Source organism: Odontesthes bonariensis, chromosome 10 (genome assembly GCF_027942865.1).
Source record: "Odontesthes bonariensis isolate fOdoBon6 chromosome 10, fOdoBon6.hap1, whole genome shotgun sequence".
NCBI lineage: Eukaryota > Metazoa > Chordata > Actinopteri > Atheriniformes > Atherinopsidae > Odontesthes > Odontesthes bonariensis.
In genome coordinates, this window is record NC_134515.1 from 30,040,988 (window position 1) to 30,046,256 (window position 5,269).

The window sequence follows — 5,269 nt, forward strand, 5'->3', positions numbered from 1 at the left end:
TACCTCTTTGCATTGTTTGATCTTTCCAATTATGGTAAATAAATGTCAGAATATTCACATACTTTGAGGCTCGACATAACAAAATAAATTGCGACGGAGGTGAGATGTGAGCTGTGATATGCTTTTTGAAGTATTACATCATTTGGCCTCCTTACCTGCGGGTTCTTTCTTCTGCATGATCATGCATTAATATGAAAGAAAATGTGGATCTGGGATTTAAAGCTCCTGGGGTCATGATTTAAAATCTCTGAGAGGCCAACACGCTCCCAACTCTCACAACCCTCTCGTCCTTGTGCATAAATCACTTCAAGATGTCTCCCAATCAGAGCCAATTAGGGCTAGTTACATGCCTGTAGAGTATGCCCTTTTGAAAAAGAAAAAGGGGGGGGGGGGGCATAAAGAAGCTGGGAACAACGAGGAGACAACAGAATGTGTGTAAAGACACAATGAGTGGTACTAAGAGAGTTTTCTCCCTGAAAGGATGTTGACAACTTTCCAACTTCTTGGATTCTCATGCTCGTGGAACAGCTTCGTGCTTCGTGCATTGGGTTGGGTCAACGAGGACCACAAGACACACTTTATGAACAATAGGAGGAGGTTCTCTTCAGAGGGGAGTGCTAAAAAAGAACATCTGCATGGGATCAAGACAACAGAGAGTAAGAAGGAGAGTCAAGGGAGGGGGTGAAGTTTGGCGCTCAAAGCTGTGCAGCAGCTCAGACCTCTTAGTAAAGAGGTCATGCATATCAGAAATACACAAGAGAGCCAGAGAGGGATACATTTTTTAAAGAACTATAAACAAGATTTTTTCGAGACTTTTTCCTCAAATTAAGACGAGGGCTGAGGCGGATGTGCATGATTCTCATTGTGTATCTGTTTGCTTCCCAGATCATGTAAAAGCTACAAAAACAAATTTCATGAAACTTGGTGGAGAGGTTAAGCATCAAGCAAAGGAATTAAGTTATCACCCAAACTGGGGTGAGTGTTGACAAAATTGCACTTGTTCACAGCACATTAAATAGATTTTTTTTTTTTGTGAAAACTGTATTTACACAGAAATTATTTTTGTTTTTTCCCCCCAGAAAATGGAGTGAAGGAGGTTGATGGTCTCTGTTTCTTGTCTCTTTCTGTTTCTCTGGGAGTCTGCTTAGCTCAGGATGTGTCACCGGTGGAGGGGGGCATTTTACACGCATGGTATGGGGTTCACATGACAATGCCTCCATCTAGAGGGCACAAGTCACTAAACACTTTTTGTAGTGCAACCAGGAGAGATGGATCTGAGCAAGAACCATACATGTCCACTATGTAGCTCATCTATTACTCAGAGGAACCCCTGCAAACAATGATGCAACGCATGATACAAATATACAAAATATAGAAGGGACAAATTAGCTGTAGAGCTCAAAACAAAGTGTAAAAACGCTTCTTTCCGCTATAATGTAAAGCATTTTAGCATAAGGTCGATGGGGATTGACTCACTACTGCAGCTAGTCTCTAATGGCAGTTCAAGTCTTGGCCTCACTTTTCAGCCCCAGACTGGTACTTAACTCTAAATGGTCTGAACCCTGGATGACCTTTTCCCTTGGTGTTGTACGTGAAGAGAGAATCACATTCCACACTGAGTGAAGTAGGACAGTTTTCCAGGAAGTTTTAGATAATTTTTTTTCAACGAACAACTCTCCAGAGTATTCTATCAGAGGCCTGTCTGTTGTGCTTAACTGTATTGCTGCCTTCCTATGTTGCTTTTGTTGCAAAGCTCCCTTGATAAGAAACATCCGTCTGGTGCTGCACATGCCTTACAACGAGAAAAACATTTGACCAAGGTGGTCCTGTTTCACACAGACTTATGTAACAGACACTGAAGGCAGACCATCAAAATTGCACCACATTTCCACATTTGTCATCACTGGGTTTGCCTGCACACTTCGGGACAGAGCAGGTCAGGCCTGGGCTATTAGGATACATCATGTGTGAGGAGAATAGCAGGAAACCGAAGTCAGATTTAAAGTGGTGATAGATGGACTGAATTGGGAAGAACTGACACTGTCAACATACAGAAAGGGAGGACTTCTCTTTGTTTCCTCAACCTTACTTGTCAGTGGTTTTAGACCTCTCTAAAAAGGTCGCTCTGCACTTGAACTCTTCAAACACATATAAGTTCCATCAGTCAAAAGAAAAGCAGGAAAGCCTTTCAGCTCACAGGAATTATTATCACTATTTTTCACAGCTGCCTTCCCAGTGACCTCAGAACACGATGACAGCGTTTAGACAGTACACTCTCATCAGCTTTACACATGCTACCACAAGGAAATATTATTATTGTTGTTTAGAAAATATTATTCTAAACAACACAACGCCGCAAAGTCCAACAGTGAAGAAGAAAAAATCGAATCAAAGGATTTGGGTTTAGGCTTTAAGAATTTAGTGAAGTAAAACAAATTGAGAAGTAAAAAAGTTATCCTCTTAAACCTCTCTTTTAAAGTTACCCTCTTTGGAATAAAAACAAAATGTTATAGTTGTTAGGCAATCGTTGCTTGAATCATGGTGAAAGACTAGGAACTACTGAATTGGGGGGGGGCGTAGATAGGGGACGATGAAGGTTCAATACATTCATTGGTGTGTTTGACTGAAGAAAAAAAAGTACTGCTTGGACTGTGACACTGTAGAAGAGACTATACTAAGAAGTGCTGTATATATTTGTAAGTTAGTGCGCTTGTAGTGTAAAAACACTTTGAGTAGCCAAAAGACTAGAAAAGTGTTTTATAAATGCCGTACATTTATCATTTTGGATGTGAAGGTTGACTTTTTTCCAGCAATTATTTAAGAGTATTTAAGCAAGCAAAAATCAAACCTACAATAACATAGTTGGACCATCCAACGATGTCATCTAGCTGCATGTTTGGCAACTAGTTCACTGTTCTGCCTTCCTCACAGAAATACATCGTCCCCTGGTTACAAGAATTCACAAAAATTTGGCTGTTTACTTGAGCTGCAAAGGAATAAAGAGAAGAAGAAGAATTTGATTCCTTTTGTGAAGAGCAAAGTTGAAATACAGAACCCAAGATGTTGGAGCAGCTACTCACCAGCTCAGAGAATCAGAATCATCCTCTGCTGATTGACAAGTTAACAATAGGTACCTCAGTTGTGTTATGGGAGGTTGTTTTTGTTTCTGTGCTTGATGAAATTCTCCAAAAAAAAGACCCCCCCCCAAAAAAAAAAAAAAAAAAAAAACATGTCCCAGAGGGTCAGAGTCCCTGCTACCATGTGCTGATCCTCGTGATGTCCTGGCAATACCAGCCCCCACCCTCCTCACTACACAGAGATTCTTTGTGCATTTAAATCAAAATAGTTCAATGTAAGATAGGAAAGGTCAAAGAATCCCACTGTAATAACTGGATTGTGTCAACAGATACAGGCTTCAACTCGCAAAAACAAATAAGGTCGTGACCACCAACCAAAGCCGTAAAGCACGTTTCTCTGGTTTTCTTACTACGTCTGTTTGTGAAAACATCGTAACGGTTCTGGTGTAACATTGGTATGTTTTTTTCTATGGACATCTGGGACATTGCTTCTGGACTAACAAACCGAGGTGATGGTGGTGTGTCAGTTACTGGGTCGACACACTCCTCACCCTCTCCGGTAAATGATATTTCAGAACATTTCAGTCTGGTCCAGGCTGTTGGACAGTAAACCTGGCTGCTCATGATTTTCATGGACGTGATTTCAGGACACAACTTTGGAGAGGAGGGCTAATGTGTTGTCCTTCCGGCACCATTAGAGGAGAGCCACTGGCGTTCAATTGAGTGGTTTGCATCTGACAATGATGTGGCTGGTATGCAGATGAGCCTTTTTATTTTAACCAAGTCAAATAAAATACCTTAGTGGAGAAGTAAGAGCCGAGGCAAAAGGTGAAGCTCTAACTTTACCTGCCGATCTACGTCCCTCTCCTCATCTATGACCAAATATTTTGGGTTATGATGAAAGGAGCAAGATTAATAATACAGATGTCTGAAACATGTTTTCTCTGTAGAGTGGCTAAGTTTATTCTCCAAGATGCTGTGTGAAGTTCATAAATCTGGTCATGTGTCCCAGGTGGCCTGAGAGCAAGTCAGGCTCCCCCAGGTGGAGCTGAGAAAGTTGTTTGAGACAGAGAGGCATCAATGATACATTTGTACTGAGTTTCAGTGATTTCAATATTTATTCTAATGATTGTCCAAAAACTTTGGCCACCCATACTGCTGGTGAATGAGATCTTATCATGTTAAGTCTCAGTTCATACACAACAAAAAGCTGCTAGCTGACAATTTGGCATTTTTCCATTTATTTAAGTGCAAATATTTCAAAGGAAGTAATACTTTCAAACATTGTATTTAAACTTTGAAGTATTTTTCATCCCAGATCAAACACAGCAAAGCTTTGTAATCACAGCTCCGGTTTTATGAAGCACTGATGTGATTCCATGTGTGTTTTAGAAAGCATCTGGCCACAAAACTTACTGTACTTGTAGACACCAGCCTGATCTTGGCTCAGTTCATCCTCATATGGTTGCATTGTTTGACAAGCGAGTCTCCAGGCGGGCCTCAGAAACCTAGCAGAGGGACTGCAGTGCTTCCAGATGTGGCCTGCCTGAATCTTTGGAACAGCATATGTCCTTGTGAACATGCCCAGTGAACGCCCCTCATCACACTCCAGCAACACACCAGGGCAACAGCTTGTCATTTTCTGCTGATAACACGTGTGATTCGTCTATGAGGTCAGTGCATGGGTGTTACAGCATGTGTTATAGTGCATTTACTATAAGCATGTGTGTGTACTTGTGCGGCTCAATGGATGACTCACTATTGGCCACCAGCCTTCCGTCCAGGGACACACAAAAACTGCAGCCAAGCTTTGTGTGACGCTATGAGCTTTAACTGGCCTCTCAGCTACGCAAGTGCACAACATTTTGCAGCGAGGAGGAACTCTTTCTGTTTACCAAGTGTATCATACTTAAGCAAAGTTTGGAAGCACTGAGCTTTTCAAACAGCATCTTGTAAATTCTGTCAAAGTAAAATTTAACCCAGCTGTGGTCTGGACAAGTTGAGGATGAAAATGACTGCCACGAGTGCCACTAATGCACAAACTTTTGTGAAATGAGTGCCAACATTTTCAGGGAACAGAACTAAAACAAACAAAAAGCTGCTGCCGTTAACCCACAAACAGGACTGAGGAAGGAAGCAGGGGCGGTTGCTTTGGGGGAAATGGGTTAACAGGAGGCAGTTAGAAAAGGGGT